General features: G+C 52.1%; 1 protein-coding gene across 5 annotated transcripts in view; it reads right to left on the bottom strand.

The window, feature by feature from the left end:
• LOC119965918 overlaps window positions 1-27,874 on the bottom strand; it is a 185,160-nt gene that overhangs the window by 6,853 nt on the left and 150,433 nt on the right. The window lies entirely within an intron of this gene.

Below are 27,874 nucleotides of genomic sequence, written 5' to 3'. Positions count from 1 at the left end.
GAATCTTGCCCATTAGTGGAGAGGGACATTGGTTGTCCAGTTACCTTGTTTATCCTTCATTCCGTTATCCCCACTTTTAATTTTCTGCCAGAAATTGATTGGACATTTAATGGATGGAAGTCAACAGTAGGTATCATAGATTAATTTCAATGACAGAGGTTTAATAGTGGTGATGCACGATTAATGACCACAGAAGCGAGGTTGTAGTCCAACTGAAGGCTTTAATAAGCTAGATGTTTCCCCCAGCAGCTCAGTTACAGAAAGGAAGCTGCTGGGGTTACACGGGCTCTTATACCCCACCTTGCAGAGCGGAGCTACCATCCAGTCTCGACCAACAGACAACATGCATTATCCACCAATGGACCAATAGACAAAATGCATTATCCACCAATGGTATCTCAGCAGTATCTCGGCACAACAGCGAGGGCCGAAGGGCCTGTTCTGTGCTGTACTGTTCTATGTATTCTATGTATTATTAGGTACCGTAATGCCTCTAACCATACTACCACAAGTGGATACAGGCTTATTAGATGGAAATCCAATGGACAGCAAATTAAAGATTGAGTGATGGACATTTAATATATTGTCATTTCATTGAGTAGAACTGACTCGGCAAATGTTAAAGGTTCAAAGCTTATTTTTAATGGTTGAACAAATGGAGGATTATTGATGTAAGTTTACTGATTTGTATTGAATGGATTGAGGTTTAGTAATGGATGTGAAATGGATAAAGATTAAATGGAAATTATAACAGATGGAGGTTTATTGCTTTTTTGTTATTCATTCTGGGGGTTTGGGTATGACCAGCATTCATTAGCCATTACTAATCGCCATTGAGAAGTCGATGGTGATAATCTTTTATTATTGTCACAAGTAAGCTTACATTAACACTGCAATGAAGTTACTGTTAAAGATCCCTAGACGCCACATTCTAGCGCATGTTTCGGTACACAGAGGGAGAATTCAGAATGTCCAAATGACATAACAGCACGTCTTTCGGGACTTGTGGGAGGAAACCGAGCACCCGGAGGAAACCCACGCAGACATTGGGAGAATGTGCAGCCTCCGCACAGACAAATTAGCCACGGTCAGATCGAACCCAGGTCCCTGGCTCTGTGAAGCAACAGTGCTAACCACTGTGTTACTTTGCCGCCCACTTGAATCACTGCTGTTCACTTAGTGAAACTACTCTACTCCCGCACATATTATTTCCATGTCAGGATTTGTATGACTTGAAGGGGGACTTGCAGTTAGTGGCGTTCCCACAAACTTGCCAACCATATTGCATTGGGCAATAGAGATCAAGGATGGGGTTCTCTGGCTGCGTCCACCTGGCGATCGGAGGGTGTGACTATTTAAGGCAGTGGATTGTGTGCCAATCAAGACAGATACTTATCCAGATGATATGCAACTTCTTAATTGCTTTTAGAAATTAACTCACCTCGGCAGGTAGAGAATATTCCACCACATTCCCACTTGTTTTTTTGTAGATTATGGGTGGGATTCTCTGGCTGCTTTTGCCCGGCGACCGAAGAATTCTGCCCGAGGTCAATGGATGTTTCCATTCTTCGCGGCTCGCCCGTGGCATTCTTGTGGCGGACAGGGGGGGAGAATCTGTCTTTAACAGGGGGTGCTTTATTTTATAACCGTGCCACTTGTTCTAGATTCACCATGGGAAGGAAACATCCTCTCAACATTTACCCTCAAAATCTTTTGTTTGAATATGTACGGTCATCTCTTATTCTTTTGAACCTCAATGGGTATAGGCCCAACCAGCTCTACATTCCTTCATGGCAGGAATGAGCTTAGTGAATGTTCTCAGAAATGCATCCAATGAAAGTATATCCCTCCTTAAGAAAAGAGAACAGGAGCGAGTCTCCATTGGCTGATGGCGAAATCGGGAAATACGATTGGGAGGAGAAATGGTTCCGATGCCGAAATTGCGGAGGGCGGCAATTTGATGCCAAATCGCAATTCTCCGTCACATCGAAAGCGGTGTCAATGCCATCTGGAACGCACATACATTAAATACCAATTACATATCATTAGCGGGCCCGATCCAGTATTCTCCGGGGCCACCACGATTCTCCCCCTCCGATGGGCCACGTTCTCGACGGCACAGTTCACTAGTACTTTTACAAATCGTGAAACTGGCATTGTGGCTCAGGCGGTGAGGCAGGAGAGAGGAGGTAGGACACAGGGCAGTACGGTAGCATTGTGGATAGCACAATCGCTTCACAGCTCCAGGGTCCCAGGTTCGATTCCGGCTTGGGTCACTATCTGTGCGGAGTCTGCATGTCCTCTCCGTGTGTGCGTGGGTTTCCTCCGGGTGCTCCGGTTTCCTCCCACAGTCCAAAGATGTGCAAGTTAGGTGGATTGGACAAGATAAATTTCCCTTAGTATCCAAAATTGCCCTTAGTGTTTGGTGGGGTTGCTGGGTTGTGGGGATAGGATGGAGGTGTTGACCTTGGGTGGGGTGCTCTTTCCAGGAGCCGGTGCAGACTCGATGGGCCGAATGGCCTCCTTCTGCACTGTAAATTCTATGATCTATGACACAGAGGTGTGATTGTGGGCTGCCAGGTCAGACACTGGCCAGGCTGGCTAGGGTGGATGAGACCAGGGAACTGGCCAGGGTGACGGCGTGCAGGCACGGTCCGCCATTGCCACAGCCTGTGCAGCCCCACCTTGCTGTGCACCCCACTGACCAGCCACCTTGGCCCCTGGTTCTGCAGAGTGACACCGTATGGGTGCCGCATCCTCGCACCCCACCCTCCGCCATACCCACCCATCCCCCCACCCAGCCATCACCCACGGGGCATCAGGTAGCCCACTCAAGGGAATGCCCACAGTAGCCCCTACGGGGGAGCAGGGTGGGGGCTCCAGAGGATACGACTGGCAAAGGCTGCTTGGGAAGGAGGAGGAAGCTGCAGCAGCAGAGCGTGCCACAAAGGAACAAAAGTGAGGTGCCCATGATGGAGAGCCGGCTTCCCAACAGGACGAGGCGGAAGAGGTGCCAAGGAGGTGCCGCATAAGGCCTCGCGTATACCGCCGCGCCTGTCATTAGAGGACCTGCTGAACAGAGCATGATTAAGACTTTGGTTGAGTAGGGAGACAGTGCGACATATCTGCAAGATCATGGCACACCTGTCACTGCGGGGGATATGGGGAGGGACACCCGCTCCCAGTGGCCGTCAACGTGACGGCCGCCTTCAACCTTTACGCCTCGGGCTCCTTCCAGGCATCTGGAAAGGCATTGCTTGATTAGGGATAGTCAGCACAGATTTGTGAGGGGTAGGTCTTGCCTTACAAGTCTTATTGAATTCTTTGAGGAGGTGACCAAGCATGTGGATGAAGGTAAAGCAGTGGATGTAGTGTACATGGATTTTAGTAAGGCATTTGATAAGGTTCCCCATGGTAGGCTTATGCAGAAAGTAAGGAGGCATGGGATAGTGGGAAATTTGGCCAGTTGGATAACAAACTGGCTAACCGATAGAAGACAGAGAGTTGTGGTGGATGGCAAATATTCAGCCTGGAGCCCAGTTATCAGTGGCGTACCGCAGGGATCAGTTCTGGGTCCTCTGCTGTTTGTGATTTTCATTAACGACTTGGATGAGGGAGTTGAAGGGTGGGTCAGTAAATTTGCAGATGATACGAAGATTGGTGGAGTTGTGGATAGTGAGGAGGGCTGTTGTCGGCTTCAAAGAGACATAGATAGAATGCAGAGCTGGGCTGAGAAGTGGCAGATGGAGTTTAATCCTGACAAGTGTGAGGTTGTCCATTTTGGAAGGACAAATCTGAATGCGGAATACAGGGTTAACGGTAGGGTTCTTGGCAATGTGGAGGAGCAGAGAGATCTTGGGGTCTATGTTCATAGTTCTTTGAAAGTTGCCACTCAAGTGGATAGAGCTGTGAAGAAGGCCTATGGTGTGCTAGCGTTCATTAGCAGAGGGATTGAATTTAAGAGCCGTGAGGTGATGATGCAGCTGTACAAAACCTTGGTCAGGCCACATTTGGAGTACTGTGTGCAGTTCTGGTCACCTCATTTTAGGAAGGATGTGGAAGCTTTGGAAAAGGTGCAAAGGAGATTTATCAGGATGTTGCCTGGAATGGAGAGTAGGTCATACGAGGAAAGGTTGAGGGTGCTAGGCCTTTTCTCATTAGAACGGAGAAGGATGAGGGGCGACTTGATAGAGGTTTATAAGATGATCAGGGGAATAGATAGAGTAGACAGTCAGAGACTTTTTCCCCGGGTGGAACACACCATTACAAGGGGACATAAATTTAAGATAAATGGTGGAAGATATAGAGGGGATGTCAGAGGTAGGTTCTTTACCCAGAGAGTAGTGGGGGCATGGAATGCACTGCCTGTGGTAGTAGTTGAGTCGGAAAATTTATGGACCTTCAAGCGGCTATTGGATAGGTACTTGGATTAGGGTAGAATAATGGAGTGTAGGTTAACTTCTTAAGGGCAGCACGGTAGCATTGTGGATAGCACAATTGCTTCACAGCTCCAGGGTCCCAAGTTCGATTTCGACTTGGGTCACTGTCTGTGTGGAGTCTGCACATCCTCCCCGTGACTGCGTGGGTTTCCTCCGGGTACTCCGATTTCCTCCCACAGTCCAAAGATGTGCAGGTTGGGTGGATTGGCCATGAAAAATTGTCCAAAATTCTATGATTAACCTAGGAAAAAAGTTCGGCGCAACATCGTGGGCCGAAGGGCCTGTTCTGTGCTGTGCTGTATTTCTCTATAAATGGCACCCTGTCAGGAATCTCACAGACCTCGGTGCATTGTACCATCCGTACTGTCATGGAAGCTCTATATGCCCAGTTGGCACAATACATCCACTTTAATGTGGACAGAGCCCACCAGATGCCCAAGCAGCGGGGTTCGCCGCCATGCCCTGGTGCAGCGGGTGATTAACGGGGTGCATGTCCCGCTATGAGCACCTGCAGATGAGAGGCTGCTCTACACATACCGAAAGGGGTTCCACTCGATGAAAGTGTAGCTGATATGTGACCACCAGCTGCGCATCATGCACGTCTTCGCCCGATACCTGGGCAGTGTGCACAACACCTTTTCCCTGGCACACTCGACGATTCCTTACAAGTTCTAGATGGCCCCACTCTGGGGTTATTCACAACGGTCGTCATTGATGATGCCTATCCAGAGGCCACAGAGCGACGCTGACACACACTAGAACAAAGCCCACGCAGCGACCAGGAGCGTGCTCATGCGGTGCTTTGGTCTCCTGAAGATGCTGTTCAGGTGACTGGACCGCTCTGGACGGGCCCTCCAGTATGATGCTGAGAGAGTCGCCCGCATCATGGTGGCCTGCTGCATCGCACAGCCGAAACGCCAGGCCTCGTCCGCCGAGGAGGGATGCGAGGAGGGGGGAGGATGGGCAAGTATGGGAGGCCAGAAGGCCACACAACTGTGCGCCAGGGCCAATGCACATGGGACGATCTGATCGACTTCAGGTTCACCGACTTTGGAGGGTGGGGGGTGAGAACTGGCCAGGGGCACGGAAACCCCATTCCCCCCCCCCCCCCCAATTCCCCCTCTCTTGCCAGCCCATCTCTCACTCCGTTCTGACCAAGCACAGAGACAGGTCGTAACAGTGTGAACTGGTGTTTAATGTGACAACGTATTTGTGCCCTAACCCCAATAACAAAACTGTATATACATTGTCACCTGTGCCAACTTCACTCTTGTCCAACTTTCTGGCCTTACTGGCCCTAACACTAAGTCTTGGCGGATCACCAGACGGTACAGAAAGAGTAGTGGCAGTCTGCTCTGATTCCCGCCCTGCGACCTGGGTCCAAGTTAGCGGACGTCTTCTGGGGCGCCTGGGCCTGGATGGGCCCGGCTGCTGCTCCGGCATCCCAGGTGGCATGGTGCAAACCTGTTATGCCTGCTGCCCACCAGATGTGCCAGGGACAGAAGGGGGGAAATCCGAGGTGCTGTGGTCAGACAGGGTTGCGATCGGAGCTATCCCCTGAGGCTTCCCCGACATCTGGCGCTGCCAGTCCTGGAGGCCTGCTCTGGTCTCGACCAGGGTCTGCATGCTCACGGACATGGAGCACAGGGAGTGGACCATCTCCATCTGGTGAATCTAAGGAACTCTTTGTCGCAGAAGGCTGTGGAAGCCAAATCAGTATCTTTAAGACAGATATAGATAGGTTCTTGATTAATAAGGAGATCAGAGGTTATGGGGAGAAGGCAGGAGAATGGGGATGAGAAAAATATCAGCCATCAACCATTCCATGTGCCGAGTGGCCTAATTCTGCTCCTTTCTCTTATGGACTGCGCTACATCACCCATTGACTGTATCACCACCTTCTGGGTCTGTGCCACATCAGCCAGTGACTGCGTCATCTCCCTCTGGGACTGGGCCACCTCCCACTGTTTCTACGCCCTGTCGGCCAGCACCTGGGCAATACCACCGATGTTCCAAGCTATGGCCTGCTGTGGCTGGGCCATGCTCAGAAGCGCTGCTGCAATTTTCAGGTGGCAGATGGATGCCTGTGAGGCGGTAACCCTGTCCTGGGCCTTGTCTAATACCCACATAAAACGCCCCTGGACTTGGACATGCTGATCCATAGCCAAAACCCACACCCCCAATGCCTCCCCCGCTGACGCCAGTCAGGACATAGGGTGGGGTGGAGTGTTACGACCCTCATGGAGGTCACGCAGTATCAGGTCCCCCATGACCTCAGCGGAGTATGAACTTCCCCGTTAAAAGGGAGGGGCTTCCCCTTAGCAAGGGAAGCCTGTCAGGTATAAAACCCCTGGCCCGAATGTGGGCTGGGGGTGGGGAGAACACTTCGGGAGTGGAATCAGATTTGTGCAGATGATTAAATCTTTTTGTTTGCCTCCAAACATTTGTTTCTTTGTGGTGACTGCTCGGATCGAACGCTATTGTGCAAACACCTCTCCTTGGTTCGTCCTACCAATTTTAGGGGTCGAGGAGTCTGGGACATTGGTTGAATGATATGATTCTGCGAGTATGATTACAGTCCGCTTTTGTTTGGCATGTCCGTGTTCTCACAATTTTGTTACAAAGGCTCTGTTTTTTAAAAAACATTCATATTCAATAGATTTTCACCATTTTCACAATACAAAAATAACCCCCCGCACAAACCCCCCCCCCCCCCCCCCCCCCCCCCCCCCAACCAACAATCAACGGTAACCAATCCCGAAAGTGCATGATGAACAAATCCTAATAATTGTAGAATCCCTCCATATCCACATGCAAGATCCTGAATACTGGATTCCCAAAACTTTTCCAGCTTCGGGCAGGACCAAAACATATGAACATGATTCGTGGGACCCCTTCCACATCACTCGCAGACACCCTCCACCCCCTCGAACAGCCGGCTCATCTTTGATTTTGAGAGGGGCGCCCTCTACACTGCCTTCAGCTGTATCAGCCCCAACCTCGCACATGAAGTCGAGGCACTCATCCTCTGCAGCACCTTACATCATAGACCCTCCCTCTCGTCCCAACCCCGAAACCTCGCATCCATCCTCCCCTGCTCGAACCCATGATTCCCCTGATTGGCATCTCCCCTGACCCGGCCCCCAGCTTAAAGTGCTGCATAAACTGTCTCCAAATCTTCAATGTGGCCACCACCACCGGACTCACTGTGTGCTTTCCTGGGGCCATCAGGAACAGCACTGTTGCCAGTGCCCGCAACCCTGACCCCGACTAGATCCCACCTCCATCTTTACCCACAGAGCCTCCTCCTTGCTCCAGCCCCACACCTCTGCATTCACCTCCCAATAATAATACAGCAAGTTTGGGAGGCCCAACCACCCTATCTGCTGTCCTCTCTGCAGTACCACCCTCCTAATCCTGCCTCGCACCCCCCAAAAATGAACAAGGAGATCAACTTGTCCATCTCCTTGAAGTAGGACTTAGATAAAAAGACCAATAGATATTGCAATAAAAACAGGAATCGCGACAAAACATTTATTTCAACTGCCTGCACCCGCCTGCCAATGACAGAGGGAGATTGTCCCACCTCAACATATCGGCCTTCACCCTCCCCACCAAGCGGGTAAAATTAACCTTTCAATGCCCTGGCCAATCTTAGGCCACCTGCACCCCCAATACCTGCTGCCTGTCAAGCGAATGATAGCCCCACACCATTGCTCCCATTCCCTGCGGGGAGACCATAAAATGCTCGCTTTTTCCGAGATTCAATTGAAAGACAAAGAACGTTCTGAATCTCTGGAGCAGCTCCATTACACACCGACGTGCTCGATTCCAAAATATATAGCAGCAGATTATCGGTGTAGAGGGATTCCCTATGTTCTTTCCCCCTGCGTCACTATCCCTTTCTACAACCTCAGCTCTTAGTGCAATGGCCAACAGCGCAATGGCCAATGGTTCTATAGCCAATGCAAACAATAAGGGGCACATAGAGCACCCCTGCCCTGTACCCTGGTACAGTGCAAAATACCCAAAATTATGCAAACACTCGCCATTGGTTCCTGACGCAGCAACTGCACCCACGCCACAAACTTTGGTTCAATTCCAAATACTACCATCAAATAATCCCAAGTACCGCCATCAAATAAACCCACTCTACCCGATCAAATGCCTTCTCTGCATCCAATGCCACCACTACCTCCGTCTCCCTTCCCTTCGCTGGAGAAAGGACCACAATCAGCAACCTTCTCACGTTCGAGGTTAACTGCCTTCCCTTCACATACCCCGTATGGTCCACCCCAATCACCTTCGGAAAACATCCTTCCAACCCTTTGCCAACATCTTGGCATCTACATTCAGCAGAGATATAGGCTGATACGACCCATACTCCACCGGTTCCTTGTCTTTCTTTTATAGCAATGAGATAGAAGCCTGCCCCATTGTTTGTGGTAAGTCACCCCTTCCTAGCACATCCTCAAATATTCCCACCATTAACAGCTTATCCTTAAATTTCTTGTAAAATTCAACTGGGAACCCACTGGGCCCTGCCGCCTTCCCTATCTGCATCCTCCCAATTTCCTCCTTCACCTCCTGCTCCTCGCCGGCCCTTCCAACCCTGCCTTATCTTCCTCTCCCAGCATCAGATACTCCAGCCCGTACAGCAATTCCCTCATGCCCCGCTCCTCGTCCGGAGATCCGACTTAAACAGGTACCTACAAACTCAAATACTTTATTAATCTGCTCCGGAGCCAACACAACTTCCCCAACCTATCCAGTACTCAAAATATCTCCCCCGCCGCTGCCTCCCTCTGGAGCTGGTCAGCCAGCAATGCCCTGCTCTCTCCCCATACTCGTAGACAGCTCCCTTCACCTTTCTCAACTGATGCACCACTATCCCCACAGACAATTGGTGGAATCTTGCCTGCAACTCCTTCCTCTTGACCAGGAGACCCAGTTCCGGGTCCCCCACATACCTCCTATCCGCCTCCAAAATGTCCTCTAAAAGTTTTTGGCGTTCCTTCCTCTCCATCTTAGCCTTATACAAAACAAATACTCCCATTCCCTCGGGTGTAAGAACTTCCACGGGTCCATTCCACCCACCTCCCTCAAGAGCCCAGCAAACGCCTTCACCCTGCTCTGCTCGCTGCTCTAATCACCACTCCGCTCGCTGCTCTAATCCCTGCTCTGCTTGCTGCTCCAGTCCCCGCTCTGCTCGCTGCTGTTGCTCGTTCTGGGTGAGTGTGCTTTACACTAATTGGCTCTGTTTTATTCCTAAACTCTAGAGTCGCTAGGTATCTTGATGATACCGCCACGAGGTTCAAGTTCAAGTTCAGATCAATGACTCAATACACCAGTTAGTAAGTTCAAACAAGACACGTTTAATGTTACACAGTTATTTGCTACTCATGCATATAAAACTAAGACTAAACTGTTCCTACCACTACTAGGCCAATACTTATCTGAAATAAGGAAACTGCCGGATCAGGGAACAATGGCCTCTTGCTTTGTCCTGGATCCGCAGGCTTCCAGTTGGTGTGGACTAAAGGGGTCAGGAGTGTCTACTCTCGTAGCATGCTTGTATGACACTTACTTGTCGGTGTGGCAATTGGCCAGGCCTCTCCTTCTCACGGTTCAAGTTCCTGGAGAGCTGCTGCAAAGGTGTTCTGCAGGGAGTTCTCTAAGAGAGAGAGGTTGGCTAAGATAGAGAGCTGGGGTCGGGGTCTCTGTTTTATACTGTTTTGGGTTTCGCGCCCATCTGGGCGGACCCTCTATAAACTTGCAATCGATTGGGTCTCTTCCCAATCGATTGATTTGAATTTCCCCAATAACGGGGCTGTTCCTCGATCACTGGGCGGTTCTTGGGGCTATTTGTATCTTATTGTCCGGGACTCCTGCTGGCGCCGAAGAATCTAGCTTGGCCTTTGTTATTCTTAATTGTGTCCATTGTGCCCGGGAATCGCTCAATTAATGTGTGCAGCTTGTTAGTTTCTATGCTGTCTGGTTTCTTACAGACAGAATCCACAGAGAGGTTCTGCAACCTGCTTGCCTCTCTGACATTGTCCAATTTTCCCTGCATGCAACTCAATGTTCCATTTTATGTCAGGAAGTGGCCAGCTTCGGTGGCTACACTATTCTGACCAGGGGTCTCACCCCCCTCCCACGCCCCCTCCTACCTGACACCATAACCCCATGCCCTGCCCCTCAGGCCTGACCAGCCCCATCCCTTTGTTACTGTTGAACCCTTTCTCCCTGAATCCCTCCATCCATTTCATCTTTCAAACACCTTTCCCAGTATTATTCCCACCCCCGCTCCCTCACCTTTCACACCTCCCAGGCCCATTGAAACCTGTTTGACCAGGTTCCAACGGCCGCAGCCACTCCCTCCACCACACTCCTTTACACTAACCAACCTTCACACTTCTGGTGCGGAGCCCCTGCCAAGGCCCCCTGATGTACCATCAATTAGTTTATGGTACATCAGGTTTACTAAGGAAGTTGAAGCACTTGTCAAGAGGAAGAAGAAGGCTTATGTTAGGATGAGACATGAAGGCTCAGTTAGGGCACTTGAGAGTTACAAGTTAGCCAGGAAGGACCTAAAGGGAGAGTTAAGAAGAGCGAGGAGAGGACACGAAAAGTCGTTGGCGGATAGGATCAAGGAAAACCCTAAGGCTTTCTATAGGTATATCAGGAACAAAAAAATGACTCGAGTAAGATTAGGGCCAATCAAGGATAGTAGTGGAAAGTTGTGTGTGGAATCAGAGGAGATAGGGAAGCGTTAAATGGATATTTTTCGTCAGTGTTTACACTGGAGAAAGACAATGTTGTCGAGGAGAACACTCAGGTTCAGTCGACCAGGCTAGATGGAATTGAGGTTCAAAAGGAGGAGGTGTTAGCAATTTTGGAAAATGGCAAAATAGATAAGTCCCCTGGGCCAGATGGGATTTATCCTAGGATTCTCTGGGAAGCCAGGGAGGAGATTGCAGAGCCTTTGTCCTTGATCTTTATGTCGTCTTTGTCGACAGGAATAGTGCCGGAAGACTGGAGGATAGCAAATGTTGTCCCCTTGTTCAAGAAGGGGAGTAGAGACAACCCTGGTAATTATAGACCTGTGAGCCTTACTTCGGTTGTGGGTAAAATGTTGGAAAAGGTTATAAGAGATAGGGTTTATAATCATCTTGAAAAGAACAAGTTGATTAGCGATAGTCAACACGGTTTTGTGAAGGGTAGGTCATGCCTCACAAACCTTATTGAGTTTTTTGAGAAGGTGACCAAACAGGTGGATCAGGGTAAAGCTGTTGATGTGGTGTATATGGATTTCAGTAAGGCGTTTGATAAGGTTCCCCACGGTAGGCTATTGCAGAAAATAAGGAAGTATGGAATTGAAGGTGATTTAGCGGTTTGGATCAGTAATTGGCTAGCTGAAAGAAGACAGAGGGTGGTGGTTGATGGCAAATGTTCATCCTGGAGTTCAGTTACTAGTGGTGTACCGCAAGGATCTGTTTTGGGGCCACTGCTGTTTGTCATTTTTATAAATGACCTGGAAGAGGGTGTAGAAGGATGGGTTAGTAAATTTGCAGATGACACGAAGGTCGGTGGAGTTGTGGATAGTGCTGAAGGATGTTGTAGGATACAGAGGGACATAGATAAGCTGCAGAGCTGGGCTGAGAGGTGGCAGATGGAGTTTAATGCGGAAAAGTGTGAGGTGGTTCACTTTGGAAGGAGTAACAGGAATGCAGAGTACTGGGCTAATGGCAAGATTCTTGGTTGTGTAGATGAACAGAGAGATCTCGGCATCCAGGTACATAAATCCCTGAAAGTTGCCACCCAGGTTAATAGGGCTGTTAAGAAGGCATATGGTGTGCTAGCCTTTATAAGCAGGGGGATTGAGTTTCGGAACCACAAGGTCATGCTGCAGCTGTACATAACTCTGGTGCGGCCGCACCTGGAGTACTGCGTGCAGTTCTGGTCACCACATTATAGGAAGGATGTGGAAGCTTTGGAAAGGGTTCAGATGAGATTTACTAGGATGTTGCCTGGTATGGAGGGAAGGTCTTACGAGGAAAGGCTCAGGGAATTGAGGTTGTTTTCGTTAGAGAGGAGAAGGCTGAGAGGTGACTTAATAGAGACATATAAGATAGTCAGAGGGTTAGATAGGGTGGACAGTGAGAGTCTTTTTCCTCGGATGGTGATGACCAACACGAGGGGACATAGCTTTAAATTGAGATATAGGACAGATATCAGATGCAGTTTCTTTACTCAGAGAGTAGTAGGGGTGTGGAACGCCCTGCCTGCAACAGTAGTAGACTCGCCAACTTTAAGGGCATTTAAGTGGTCACTGGATAGACATATGGATGAAAATGGAATAGTGTAGGTCAGATAGGCTTCAGATGGTTTCACAGGTCGGCGCAACATTGAGGGCCGAAGGGCCCGTACTGCGCTGTAGTGTTCTATTCTATGTTCTAATTGGACTCGAGTCGTGAAAAAGTTCCATATATCAGGCTTAAATCAACTAATTGTGTGCCCGGCAGTCGACTTACAGAGAAAGGCCGACTGCCGGGTCCTACGGGTTCTTATACACCGCCTCGTAGGCGGGACTACTTGCCTCTCGGCCAATCGGTGAGCAGTCACATGACTAGCCTCAACCAATCAGCAGAGAGGCACATGACCGACCTGAGCCAATGGGCAGCGAGTGCTCTGCACCAATGGCAGATAGGTGCCGTAAACGTCCTAGTCGTACCACCACATTCACCCCTTGTTGAGAAAGAAGCTGGGGGGGGGGAGGAGTAAGAAGGACTGGTGGTATGACTAGAGAGAACGAGGTGTACCGAGGTAAATGGTGGCTGCCCACTGGCTCGGGATGACTGTGCAGATACAATGAACGGCAATGAACAGTACACAAATAGAAAAAAAATGAACAAAATGTGCAACTGGTACAGTGGAACTCTGAATGACACGAGGAGTCCGATAAAAGTCCAGTGGAACATCAGATCGACCCGATCAGTCTGTCGGGCGCCCTCGATGTTCTGCTGGACTGTTGCAGCGGTGCCGGTGACGTCGGGCCGGTGGCCGACCTTGACTCCGGGAGCGGCGGTCGTGATCCTGTGTCTGTACCCCTGGTCAGTGCTAGCGAAGTTCTGGCCAGGGGAGGGGGTTCCTGTGCGCTAGGTTGCGGGGGTGCCGGGGGGGGGGGGGGGGGGGGGGGGACTGGGCGGAGGGTGTTGATGTGGGGGGTTGGGGCCGCACGCCGGCGGGACAATGTCCTGCCGATGGTCGGGATACTCCACGTACGCGTACTGCGGGTTAGCGTAGAGTAACTGGACTCGTTCCACCAATGGGTCGGACTTGTGCACCTGCACATGCTTCCGGAGCAAGATGGGCCCGGGTGTGGCCAGCCAAGTCGGGAGTGGGGATCCTGAGGACGACTTCCTAGGGAAAACAAGAAGACGTTCATGAGGCGTTTGGCTTGTGGCAGTGCAAAGGAGAGACCGAATTGAATGGAGGGCGTCGGGGATGACCTCTTGCCAGTGGGAGATAGGGAGATCACTGGACCGTAGGGCCAGTAGGATGGTCTTCCAGACTGTGCCATTCTCCCACTCGACCTGTCCGTTACCCCGAGGGTTATAACGGGTCGTCCTGCTAGAGGCGATGCCCCCGCTGAGCAGGAATTGACGCAGTTCGTTGCTCATAAAGGAGGACCCCCGGTCGCTGTGGATGTACGCGGGGTAACCGAACAGGGAGAAAATGGAGAGGAGGGCCTTGATGACGGTTGTCGTGGTCATGTCGCAGGGGATGGCGAAAGGGAAGCGGGAGTACTCGTCAATCACACTCAAGAAGTAGGTGTTGCGGTTGTTGGAGGGGAGGGAACCCTTGAAGTCCATACTAAGACGTTCAAAAGGGCGGGACGCCTTTACCAGATGCGCTTGCTTGGGGCGGTAGAAGTACAGTTTGCACTTTGCGCAAATGTGGCAATCTCTGGTCACGGTCCTGACCTCCTCAATGGAGTAGGGCAGGTTGCGGGTCTTGATAAAGTGATAGAAGCGGGCTACCCCTGGATGGCAGAGGTCCGCGTGGAGGGTGCAGAGGCGGTCAATCTGCGCGCTGGCGCAGGTACCACGGGACAGGGCAATGCAAGATATCGTAGTTGTACGTGGACAACTCGATCTGCCATCGCAAGATCTTGTCGTTCTTGATCTTGCCCCTCTGTGCATTGTCAAACATGAAGGCCACTGACCGCTGGTCTGTGAGGAGGGTGAACCTCCTGCCGGCCAGATAGTGCCTCCAGTATCGCACAGCTTCAACTATGGCCTGTGCCTCCTTTTCCACCGAGGAATGGCGGAGTTCGGAAGCGTGGAGGGTCCGGAGAAGAAGGCCACGGGAACCCAAGATGGCGGTGCCCGGGAACCACACGTGGCGTCCAGGACCCAAAATGGTGGCGCCCGTGGGTCATTCGTGGTGGCTAGAGGCAGGGGCAAAGCGGTCCGTGGGTCGCTCGTGGTGGCCGGCAGTGGGAGCAGACAGGCCTGTGTGCCGCGCGGGGCCCTGGAGGAGCACGGGGGGGGGGGGGGGGGGTGCGATCCGCGGTCGCTGCGCAGAACAGCAGCGACCGACTTTGATTGCCAGGCCACTGAATAGTGACCTTTCTTACCGCAGCTCTTACATACTGCGGAGCCGGCCGGACAGCGCGGGCGGGGGTGCTTGGCCAGGCCAGAGAAGTAACAGCGGGGTCCCGTGAGCTTATCGGGGAGCCCCGCAGCACAGGCCTGGAGTGGGGGGGGGTCGGCGGGGGACAGGGGGGTTGCGTGCCACGTTGCCCAAGGGGCTGCCGAGTTCCGTATGTTCTACCGCAGTAACTTGCGGGCATGCGCAATTTCTCCCCAAGACAACGAGGGCCCGATAAAATTCATCAAGGGACTCACCGGGGAACTGCTGCCTTGTAGTCAGGAGATGCCGTGCATAGACTTGGTGAACAGGCCTGAGAAAATGTCCTTTCAGAAGGTCCGTGGCCGCATCATAGTCTTGTTCATCCTCAATCATCGAGTAGACGGCGGTGCCCACACACGAGTGGAGGATGTGGAGTTTCTGCTCCTTGATGGGTTGGCTTCCTGTGGTGGAGAGGTAGCTGTTGAAGTACTGCAGCCAATGTTTAAAAGTTGCTGACGCGTTTGTAGCATGCGAGCTGATGCGGAGGCAGTCTGGTTTGATCCAAAGCTCCATTTCAAAATTCTAGTTGATTAAATTGATGTATCATCAATTGGACTCGAGTCGGGAAAAAGTTCCATTTAGCAGGCTTTAATCAACTAGTTGTGTGCCCGGCAGTCGACTTACAGAGAAAGGCCGACTGCCGGGTCCTAAGGGTTCTTATACCCCGCCTCGTAGGCAGGACTACATGACTCTCGGCCAATCAGTGAGCAGTCACATGACCAACCTCAACTAATCAGCAGAGAGGCACATGACTGACCTGAGCCAATGGGCAGCGAGTGCTCTGCACCAATGCCAGATAGGTACCGTAAACCTCCTAGTCGTACCATCAAACCCCCCTCCCTCCAAACCCCTCCCCCATAACCTAGTCCCAGAAAATAAAATAAAACCAGTGCAATACAGTAGTCCCCCTTTATAACGCGGGTATTGGGGTCCAAGACAGCCACCCGCGTTGCATCCGAGCCGCGGATATCCACGATGGGGGTTTTAAATTTATTTAAAAATCTATGCATGCGCTTCCCATTGTGAGTCTACGGGGGGGGGCGGGGGGAGAGGTCAGACCCCCGTAGACTCACAATGGGAAGCGCATGCATAGATTTTTAAATAAATTTAAAACCCCCATCGTGGATCTAATTAAAACAATCCACAGAAACTTACCAGGAACTTACAAGGTCTTGCTGTCTGCACCCCATCTGCCGCACGCGCTTGCACCCTGCGCTGCATGTCAGTTTCAAAGGCTCTGCACTATCCACTTCCGGACGCTGTGTGAGCTGCTCCTCTCTCACTGAATCTCAGTGAGAGAGGAGCAGCCGGCAGTGTCAATTTCAGCCAGCAGTGTCAATTTCAGCGGCCGGCTCACTTTGATCCGGAGAGGGAAGCTGACAGTTGGGGTCCATAAGCCCCCCCGCCGTATATCGCGAACCGCGGTATTGCGGAGCGCGGTATAACGGGGGGACTACTGTACAGCACCCTAGAAGACCATCATAACCCAAAGCCCAATATACCTGTAACCAATTATAAACAAAGCTAAACTACCCTCCCCTGTTTAACCAACCCAAAACCCAGATGTTTCCTGCCCCCCCCCCCATCAAATACAAACAAGAAACAACAAAAAAGAGAGAAAAAGACAAAGCACAGTCCCCATCCCCAGCGCCGGCCCTAGGGTTGCTGGCGCCCCGGGCAAGCTGAACTTCGGCGCCCGTCGTGGGGGGGTCGGGTCGGGTCGGGGGGGTGGGGGGTCGGGTCGGGTCGGGGGGGGGGGTCGGGTCGGGTCGGGGGGGGTGTCGGGTCAGGTCGGGGGGTTGGATCGGGTCGGGGGGGGTCGGATCGGGTCGGGGGGGTGTCGGGGTCGGGTCGGGGGGTCGTGGTCGGGTCGGGGGGGTCAGGGTCGGGTCGAGGGGGAGTCGGGTCAGGTCGGGGGGGTCGGGTCGGGTCGGGGGGGTCGGGTCGGGTCGGGGGGGGTCGGGTCGGGTCGGGGGTCGGGTCGGGGGGTCGGGGGGGTCGGGGTCGGGGTCGGGTCGGGGGGGTCGGGGTCGGGTCGGGGGGGGTCGGGTCGGGGGGGTCGGGTCGGGGGGGGGTCGGGTCGGGTCGGATCGGGTCGGGGTCGGGTCGGGGGGGTTGGGGTCGGGTCGGGGGGGTCGGGTCGGGGGGGGTCGGGTGGGGGCGGGGAGGGTCGGGTCGGGGGTGTTCGGGTCGGGGGTGGGGGGGGTCGAGTCGGGTCGGGTCGGGGGGGGCCGGAGTGACCTGGTATATGATCGGGACTCACCGATCGGCGGGCCGGTCTCTCTGTCGGCAGGTCTCTGACGCTGGTCACGCACTCGTTGATGGCGCCCCCTCGCACATGGCGCCCCGGGCAACTGCCCGAGTTGCCGGTACCTTGAGCCGGCCCTGCCCATCCCCACAGTCCAAATCCCTGTCCCATCTCTCATTTCAGTCCCAATCCTTTGGCCATCACGAACTGCTCCACCGTCTCATCGTAGAAATCCCTCGAATTGTGGGTCACCCTCAACTTTGCCGGGTAGGCCACTCCAAACCTCATGTCGTTGCTGTACAGTGCCGTCTTCACTCGTCCAACGGCCACCCGCCTTGTTAAGAAAAATGCGAAAGATGTCATTTGAAACATGAAGGTCTGATGATAAAATCTAAGGAACATGAGAGAAAGTAAAGTAACAGAAAAGATCCTATAAACGTAAATGTAATGAAATGCTAAAAAATGATACAGCAGAAGGCCCTCGAAGGGTTAACTGCAGACAAAAGTTCTTTAGAATGCAGACAGCCATTATCACACAATCCTTGAGATAAGGAAGCAGCTCATGCTGTAACCTGATACCTTTAGTTCAAGTCGGAGAAATTTTTATAAAAGTTAAGTTTTAAGTTACATAAAGGGAACGGGTTTTCTACCCTTTAATAGTAGGTAATTAGTTTAGCAAGCAATTGATTGAAATTGCCAGAATCTTAAGTTTGAATTACTTGAAATAAAATTTCTTTGTGAATGATAGAACCTTGATGACACCAGTTAAAAGTGGAAATCTGGAGAGAACAGTTGATTTTAATGGGGGACAGTTCACCGCAGCTAACTGCTGCTTTTCAAAAAGCAGTCAACATGTAAAATGGGAAGAATATAGCTTGAAAAATTTAGGAATACAAGAAAATACAGTACTTAAAAATAATAAGGGATTGAAAGGCTGGAATGCCACAGAATAATTAGCAGGATGCCTCCATGCCAGTGATCTGACAAACTAAGTGTGGTAATCACCATTGTTGTTTTATATATTGTATATACTGGTATTACGGGAAGGTCCCTGTACCACAGGTACGGGGGGTAGATCCCTGCCTGCTGGCTCCGCCCAGTAGGCGGAGTATAAATGTGTGTGCTCTCCGAACAGCAGCTATTTCGCCAGCTGCTGTAGGATGCCATACATCTCTGTGTAATAAAGCCTCGATTACATTCTACTCTTGTCTCGTTGTAATTGATAGTGCATCAATGTATCACACAGAGATTTTTCAAAGATGGACCTCCGCATCAAGCCGGATCGCCCGCAGCTGCATCCTCAAGCAGACAACGCCAAAAAGGACTTCTAACATTGGCTAGCTTGCTTTGAACCATACATCGGGTCTGCGACAGACCCAATCTCAGAGGCACAGAAGCTCCAGATTCTGTACACGCGGCTGAGATCCAACGTCTTTCCCCTCGTCCGACCTAAGCAGAGGCCATAGCGCTACTGAAGGAGAACTACGCTCAGCAAACCAACAAGATCTACGCCAGGCACCTCCTGTCCACGCGGTGCCAACTTCCCGGTGAGTCTGTAGAAGATTTCTGGCGTTCCCTGCTCGCCCTGGTGAGAGACTGTGATTGCCAGGCCATTTCGGCCTCTGAACATTCGAACCTGCTGATGAGAGACGCGTTCGTTACGAACTACATCCGCCAGCGCTTCTTAGAAGGGGCCACGCTTGACCTCGCTGCGGTCAAGAAACTAGCGCTCTCGCACACAGTCACCTCACGCAACGTACAGGCTGATACCCCGACCGCACGGCCCATCCCTCCTGTGCATCGTGGACCCCGCCAGCGGCTATCCCATCGTGGACCCCATCAGCGACTGCCCCCAGCCAACCCACGCCTGCGCAGCGCAGCAGCCAATCAACCCCGGGGGACCCAAGTGCTACTTCTGTGGACAGACAAAACACCCCCGGCAGTGCACCCAGGTGCAGAGCGCGCTCTGCAAGGCCTGTTGCAAGAAAGGAAATTTCGCTACAGTGTGCCAGGACCACTCAATCGCCGCTATTGTCCCTGCACCCCTCACGTGCGGCCAGTGGGCGCTGTCATCTTCCTCTCCTCAGACCACGTGCGGCCCATGGGCGCCGCCATCTTGCTCCACCCACAACACATGCGGCCTGTGGGCTCCGCCATCTTGCTTGCCTCAGAACCAATGGGCGCAGCCATCTTGCCTGCCCCAGGACACGTGCGGCACGAGGGTGCCGCCATCTTGCCTGCCCCAGGACACGTGCGGCCCGTGGGCGCCGCCACCTTACCAGTCTCAGAACTCCTGCCCGTCAGGCACCTCATCGGGCCGCTCATCGCCTGCAAATGCCGATGACCAGCCGCGTCTCGCCTCCGTCACGATCGGCCAGTCTCTACCGCACAACCTCGTGACCGCTTTGACAAAGGTGAAGGTCGACGGGCATATCTGGGAGCACTGAGAGCTTAATCCATCCCGATACGGTAAGGCACTGCTCCCTCGCGGTACACCCAGTTAACCAAAGAATCTCCCTGGCCTCCGGATCCCACTTCGTGGCAATCCGGGGGTACTGCATCACCACCTTCACCGTCCAGGGCTTCCGGCTCTACATCCTCTCCAACCTCTGCGCTGCCTTGCTACTCGGCCTGGACTTCCAGTGCAACCTCCAGAGCCTAACACTGAAATTAGGTGGGCCCCTACCACCCCTTACTGTTTGCGGCCTCACAACCTTTAAGGTCGACCTGCCTTCACTGTTTGCAAACCTCACCCCGGATTGCAAACCCATCGCCACCAGGAGCAGACGGTACAGTGCCTAGAACAGGACCTTCATCAGGTCTGAGGACCAGCGGATGCTGCGGGAAGGCATCATCGAGGCCAGCAACAGCCCCTGGAGAGCCCAAGTGGTAGTGATGAAAACTGGTGAGAAAATCAGGATGGTTGTTGACTATAGTCAGGCCATCAATCGGTACATGCAGCTCGACACGTACCCCCTCCCAAGCATATCTGATATGGTCAATCAGATTGCACAGTACTGGGTCTCCTCGACAGTGGATCTGAAATCTGCCTACCACCAGCTCCCCATTCACAAGGCAGACCGCCTATATACTGCGTTTGAAGCAGACGGCCGCCTTTACCATTTCCTTAGGGTTCCCTTCGGCGTCACCAACGGGGTCTCGGTCTTCTAACGGGAGATGGACCGAATGGTTGACCAGTACGGACTGCGCGCCACCTTCCTACACGTACATGGACAACGTCACCATGTGTGGCCACAACCAGCAGGACCATGACGCTATCCTTTCCAAATTTCTCCACACCGCCAAAATGCTCAACCCAACTTACAACAAGGAGAAGTGTGTGTTCAGCATGAACCGATTAGCCATCCTCAGCTATGTGGTTCAGAACGGAGTTCTTGGGTCCGACCCCAATCGCATGCGCCCCCTCATGGAACTCCCCCTTCCCCACTGCCCCAAGGCCCTCAAACGATGCTTGGGGTTCTTTTCGTAGTATGCCCAGTGGGTCCAAAACTATGCGGACAAGGCCCGCCCACTAATCCACTCCACCGGTTTCCCACTGACGGCCGAGGCCCACCAGGCCTTCAACCGGATCAAGGCCGACATCGCCAAGGCTGCAATGCACGCGGTCAACGAGATGCTCCCCTTCCAAGTCGAGAGTGATGCATCAGACGTCGCTCTGGCCGCCACCTTCAACCAGGCAGACAGGCCCGTGGCATTCTTTTCCCGCACCATCATCAAAGCCCTCAACACCATCTTTGCTCTGTTCAATTTCCCCGCCTTCGTCCACAGCGACCAGGGTTCTTCATTTATGAGTGATGAACTGTGCCAGTACCTGCTCAACACGGGCATTGCCTCGAGCAGGACGACCAGCTACAACCCCAGGGGAAACGGGAAGATGGAGCAGGAGAATGGGACGGTCTGGAAGGCCGTCCAGATGGCCATACGGTCCAGAAATCTCACGTCCTCCTGCTGGCAGAAGGTCCTCCCCGACGTACTTCACTCCATTTGGTCACTCCTGTGCACTGCGACTAACAAAATACCCCATGAACGTCTCTTTGCCTTCCCCGGGGTTTCGCTCCAAACGTGGCTGGCAGCTCCAGGACCCGTTCTCCTCCGCAAGCACGTGCGGCTCCACAAGGCGGACACGTTGGTTGAGGGTACTCCACGCAAACCCGCAGTATGCCTACGTAATGTACCCAGATGGCTGCCAAGACACAGTCTCCCTCAGGGTCCTGGCACCAGCTGGGTCCCCACACCCCCCTTCCCCCGCCCCGACGCCACCCTCCCTCCTCCCAGCACATCCCACCGCAGCCCCCGCTCCAAGACAATCCGTCCTTCCCTTGGACCCACCTGGGGATGAAGAGGATGTCGACACGCTCTCAGAGTCACCGAAGACTAAGCCAACACCTGAGTCGCCACCAGCACTGCGGCCCTCTTAACGACAGATCAAGGCGCCCGATCGTCTAAATTTGTAACCTTCTCTCTAATTTTAAAGTCAATCTGTATGTAAATAGTTTTGCCACCACTCCCGCTGGACTCATTTTTAACAGGGGATGAATGTGGTAGTCACCACTGTTGTTTTAAATGTATATACTGGTATTACGGTAAGGACCCTGTGCTACAGGTACGGGGGTAGATCTCGGTCATGGAAAGGACTGAACATGAAAACCGAGCAGAACCGCAAAACAACTGGCAGAAAACCAACAGATGAAGAAGAGAGATTGTCAAGGAGGCCCAGGAAGGTCTGATCAGCCAACCAGGAGAATCCAGAAGCAAGATCTTTTAACTTTTCTGTAAAGACAGTGATTTTATCTTTTAAAAGAAAAAATAATAATAACTTAAAGTTTTAACCTGAAACAGTGGTTATTACAAAGTCAACTTTACTTACTTAGCAACGCGGGAGCCAGGATCGATGCTACTAACGGCAAGTAGATAAAATTCTTCTATGAAAATGTGCGTTATGCCGGGGGATAACTTGAAACGCTAGTTTTACCCGAATAGCACCCACCTAAATCTGCATAGGAGTCAGGGAGTGAGAATTCCTGTTCACCATTTAGAATATCTTGACCCTTTTTTGGTGTCGGGGGAATTCTAAGAATAGTGGTGAGTTTTTTCCTTCAGCTTTCTTGACAGTTCCACCGTCAAATTTTGGTCTCATCGAATGCCAACACTTTCCCACTTCACCTCTCATCCTTGCTGCACCCAATCCTCACCCCCTCACGCCCAATTCCACACCCTCAGGTAGGCCCATGATCCATAGATTTTGCCACCTTCACCTGTTCTCCAGGTCCTCCATCTTGACTCTGAACCCTTTGTTGGCCTCCACCACACTCCGCAGCTCCTCACCCATTGAGGTGCACTGGTCACTGTGCGTCGACAGAGTCTCCTTCATCCCTTTCAACTTCTCTCCTACTTTGTTATCGCAGCCATCATCTCCCTTCGCAGCACCTTCATGTGCTTGGCGAACTGCCTCTCAAATTCTCTGGCCATCAGCTCGGTCAGAGTTTCTACTGGTGAAGGGAGTGCCCCATCCAGTGATCCAGTCTCCACCATCTTTCTTCCTGCCATACTCACCTGCTCACTCGATGGCGGAGTTTCACTCACTCCCTTCTTTCCAGTCCATTTCTTCTGGGTCTTTGACATCTCCCACCGTCCTTACACCTTCCTGCACAAACTCATTCAAAAATTGCCCCTAAAACCGAGCACCAAAGTCCGAAAAACAGAGGCTCGAGCAGGAGTCACCTAATGTGTGACCTCCACCTACATGCCGTCACCAAAAGTCCACTAAGTCCCTGATTGTCAGTGGGAAGGACTTTAAAAAGATGACTGGGCTGGGTATGCTTTTATCATGCCGAGGTTAGTCCATTTATTCTTTCTTACAATGGTGGATTTTCCATTTCAATTCCTCTGCTGCCGTAGTTAGATTTGAATCATTAGTCTTGGCCTCACTAGTCCAGTTCAATAACAACTATGCTGGTTAATCACATATTATTGATGGACGTGTAATCGATGGAGTTTCTTGATGTAAGTTTAATGGGTGGAGATTTAATTAATGGAAGACTAACAGGAAATCGTTTAATAGATGGAGGTTCAATAGAGGTGGTTTCAGGGACAGAGACCTAATGGATGTTTAATAGTCAAGATGGAGATTTATTGATGTTTTAATAGAGAATTAATTATGAAGTATTAACTGGAATGATAATGGACTAATGTTTATTGGGGCAAGGTTAGTTTTTAAAGTTTATTCTTGGGAAGTTAATGTATAGAAATTTAATATTGGTGGTTAAAAAAAAGAAAGTTGGACTTCCGGTGGCAGTTATGGAGGAGCAGTCACACATTTGGCAGCTCCCGCACAAGGTGGATCTTTTTGGACCTTCCCCCGTTCGCAGGGTGGAAGTTTGGATGGGAGGTGTAGTCGGAGTGCCAGGAGAAAGTGAGACTCCACTGATGTGGCAGGTAAATGGATCCACAGATCAGAAGTGGATCGTGAAGAAGGGAGCTGGTGGAGTAGGAGAAACTTTGTGCACCACAAGCCGAGGGTAAATGGCCTGTGCTACCCGCCCAGTGGTCAAGGGAGCAGGTGGTGGACTTCTTAAATGAGAAGTTCAGCAAGCAGAGAAGGGAAACCCAGGAGGAGCTAGGTGGTAGAGCCGCTTAAAGCGGGGATTGACCAAGTGAAGCACAGGCAGGAATCCCAGGGCCAGGCAATTCAGAAAATGGAGGAGACTGTGGGGGAGCACGGGGAGCAGCTCGCCTCATTGGTGGCCAAGATGGGAGTGATGCGGGAGGCCCAAAAGCGGCTGAAGGAGAAGGTGGAGGACCTGGAGAACCCGCCAGAAGACAAAACTTGAGGATCGTGGGGATACCCAAAGACATTGAAGGAGCGAATGCCGGCACATAAATGGCCATGATGTTGGAAAAGCTGATGAGAGAGGGGGCCATTGGCCGGTCCTGGAGGTCGACCGAGCGCACAGGATGCTGATGAGGAAGACACAGGCGGATGAGCCACCAAGGGCAATGGTGGTGCGGTTGCACTCTTCCCTGGAACAGGAGAAGATTCTGCGATAGGCGAGGCAGACGAGGAGCTGCACCTGGGAAGGGAAAGAGCTGCAGGTGTACCAGGACCTGGGTGCAGAACTGGCAAAGAGGAGGGAGAGGTTCAACCGGACCAAGGCTGCCCTCTTCAAAAAGAGGGTGAAGCTTGAGGTGCTGTAAAAGGCACGCCTCTGGGTGACTTTCCAGAATCGGGAATATTATTTTGGAATGCCAGAGGAGGAGATGGACGTGTTGAGAGACAATGGATTGTCAGGAGGAGGACAATGAACTTTTGAGAATGTGCTTTCTTGAGAGCTTTTTCTACTTTGAAATGTTTTGTTGGGCTTGGTGTTGGGGTTCTTGGGGAGCATCAAGGATGAGTATACCTTTTTTCTGTTTCTCTGTTACTTGAAGGAGTGTGAATGGAGGGGGGGATCTGTGGGACGTAAGAGGCTTGGAGGCCCTGGGCGGGAGCTGCCAGGCTAGCTGGGCGGACTAGTTAACGAGAGCACAGTGAAGGGCAGTCAGGTGGTTGGTACAGGGGAGGGTGATGGAGTTGTTTTGCTTGTAGGGGTGTTGCTGACAGGGGGTGGTTGTTATGGCACAGCGGGACAGGGAGTGATGTTGGTGGAAATCCAAAGGTAAACCTGGAGGGTCGCGTGACGTAGGCCAGGTGCTGGCCCAAAAAGGGATATGTTTGATCGGCAGTGGAGGAGGGTGGGGGTCCCCCCCCCCCCCCCCCCCCCCCCCCAACAAGGTTGGTCAAGTGGGAAGTGAGGGGGCTGAATGGGTCGGTCAAATGGTCACGTGTGTTTGTGCACCTGTAAAGTCTGAAGACGAATGTGGCTTTTTTTGCAAGAGGCACATTTAAAGATAGAGAATCAGACAAGGTTGAGGAAAAGAAGGGTAGGGTAGGTGTTCCATTCAGGACTAGACATGAAGTCGAGGGAGGTGGCGGTGTTGGTGAATAAGCGGGTGGCGCTCGAGGTGGAGAACTATGGGCGCAATTCTCCCAAAAGGGGAGAAATCGTAAAGCTGGCGTAAAACCCGGGCGGGTTTTACGGAGCGCGCCCCTTCCCGACCGGGGACCGATTCTGGTCCCCGGTCGGGGCTAGCAGCCCGACGCCGTAGGCTCCGGCAAGACGGGCTTAACGAAAATCGTTAAGCCCGCTTGCCGGAGTTAGCGCCGGCTGACGCGTCATATGACGTCAGCCGCGCATGCGCAGTTTGGAAGACTCCAACCCGCGCATGCGCGGGTGACGTCATTGCGTTTTTGTGCGAAACCCGCGCATGCGCGGGCCGGGTTGCCCCTCAGCCGCCCCGCGAATGGATACTGCGGGGCGGCGGAAGGACAAGTAGTGCGCGGGCATCGGGCCCGCTGCCCGCGATCGGTGCCCACCGATCGCGGGCCCATGGCACCCTTGGCACGGCCGTAGTACGGCCGTGCCAATCGGTGCGATGGTTATTAATAGCGAGTTAGTCACGCCGTTTTTACGAACGGCAAGACCAGGTGTGTTTGCCGTTCGTAAAAACGGCGTAAAGGGCTGGGACTTCGGCCCATCTAACAGCTGAGAATCGCTGCCGGCCGTAAAAAAACGGCGGCAGCGATTCGGGTCGGGGCTTCGGCGGGGGGGGGGGGGGGAGAATAGCGGGAGGGCGGCAAAAATGTCGGGAAGGCCCTCCCGCTATTCTCCCACCCGTCGTGGGGGACGGAGAATTTCGCCCATTGTGACAGATTCGTGGGGAGAGGTTTGTGATGGTGAATGGGAAGCTGGAGGGGATTCCGGTGGTTTTGGTAAATGTTTATGTCCTAAACTGGGATGATGTGGGTTTTATAAGGTGGGTTCTGGGGAGGATTCCTGACCTGGACTTGCGCAGGTTGATTATGGGGGGCGGGTGGGGGGGGATTTTAACACGGTCATTGAGCCAAGAGCCAAGTTTGGACAGGTCGAGCCCAAGATCGGGGAAAGTGTTGGTTGTGGCGAAGGAGCTGAAGGGGTGGTGAGGCAGAAATGTGGCACAGTGGGGCGGGCGGAGCATCCCACCCAATGAATTACTACTGGGCAGCTAACATCGCGATGGTCAGGAAATGCATGGTAGGGAGAGGTCGGTATGGGGGCAGATGGAGGCGGCTTCTTGCAGGGGAACAACTTCAGGGGCATTGTTGACAGTGCTTCTGTCTTTCTTGCCAGCCAAGTACTCCGCGAGCCCAGTGGTGTTGGCCTTGAGGGCATGGGGGCAGTGGAGGCAGCAGCTGAGACTGGAGGGTGCCTTGGTTTGGGCACCGATTTGTGATAACCATAGGTTTGCACCGGGGGGGCAGGAGGACACGAGGTTTCGGGGGTGGGGGCAGGCGGGGGTTGAGCAGTTTGGGAATCTGTTTGTAGGGGCAACTTTGCAAGCTTAGAGGACCTGGAGGAAGAAGATGAGCTGCCCAGTGGGAATGGTTTTAGGTACTTACAGGTCTGGGATTTTGTGAGGAGGGAAGTGTCGTCCTTGGATAAGATGCTAGATAAGGTGCTGATGAGGGAGGGAAAGGTTTCTGAGGCTTATAAGGAGCTGATGGAATGGGAGGGAGCCCTGATAGGAGATGTTAAACGGAAGTGGGAGGAGGAGCTGGGGGGGGGGGGGGGGGGGGAGTCTGGGACGTGGGAAGAGGCTCTGTGGAGGGTGAATGCATTCTCTTCGTGTGCAAGGGTACAAATGACGGTGGCAAGGATAAGTAGGTTCTTTGAGAGAGTAAAGGATAAGTGTGGATGGTGCGCGGGAGGCCTGTGAACCATTTCCACATATTTTGGGCGCGTCCGAAACTGAATGGGTTCTGGCAGACTTTTGCGGACATAATGTCCGAGGTGTTGGGGGTAAAGGTGGTCCCGAGCCCAGAGGTACTGATATTTGGAAGACCTGGGAGTCCAGGGGGTGAGAGAGGCCGGTGTTTTGGACTTTGCCTCCCTGATAGCCCAGGGATGGATTTTGTTTGGGTGAGGGACTCAGAGCCGTCGTAAGTGGGAGTATGGGTGAGTGGGTGGAATTCCTGAGGTTGGGAAAGATCAAGTTTGTCTTGAGAGGGCCAGTTGAAGGAGGACTGAAGTGTCAACAGAGAGATAAGGGGGTGGTGTGGGTGCTGGTTATTTATTATGTTGTACAATTTTGCTTCTCTTAGTTGTGTTTGTTGTTTATATAAATGCCTTCATAAAATATTTTTAAAATAAGAAAAAAGTTGTATTATAGATACCTATGGGTAAATATTTAATGGATGAACGTTCATTGAATGCAATGCTTGATTAGATGAAGATGTGATTGATGGATGTTCAATGGATAAAGGTTTAGTAGATAAAGAAGCAAAATAACAAAATAACTTTTGTTATTGACAACATTTAACCTTAATGATATATTGGGAAAATGGAAAGTATTAAAATAATTCATACATTCAATAAAATGAATCATTCTATTA

The sequence above is a fragment of the Scyliorhinus canicula genome, chromosome 5, assembly GCF_902713615.1.
Source record: "Scyliorhinus canicula chromosome 5, sScyCan1.1, whole genome shotgun sequence".
In the NCBI taxonomy this organism is placed as follows: Eukaryota; Metazoa; Chordata; class Chondrichthyes; order Carcharhiniformes; family Scyliorhinidae; genus Scyliorhinus; species Scyliorhinus canicula.
Note: the sequence above shows the minus strand (reverse complement) of the source record. Positions and strands in the feature narration are given on the sequence as shown.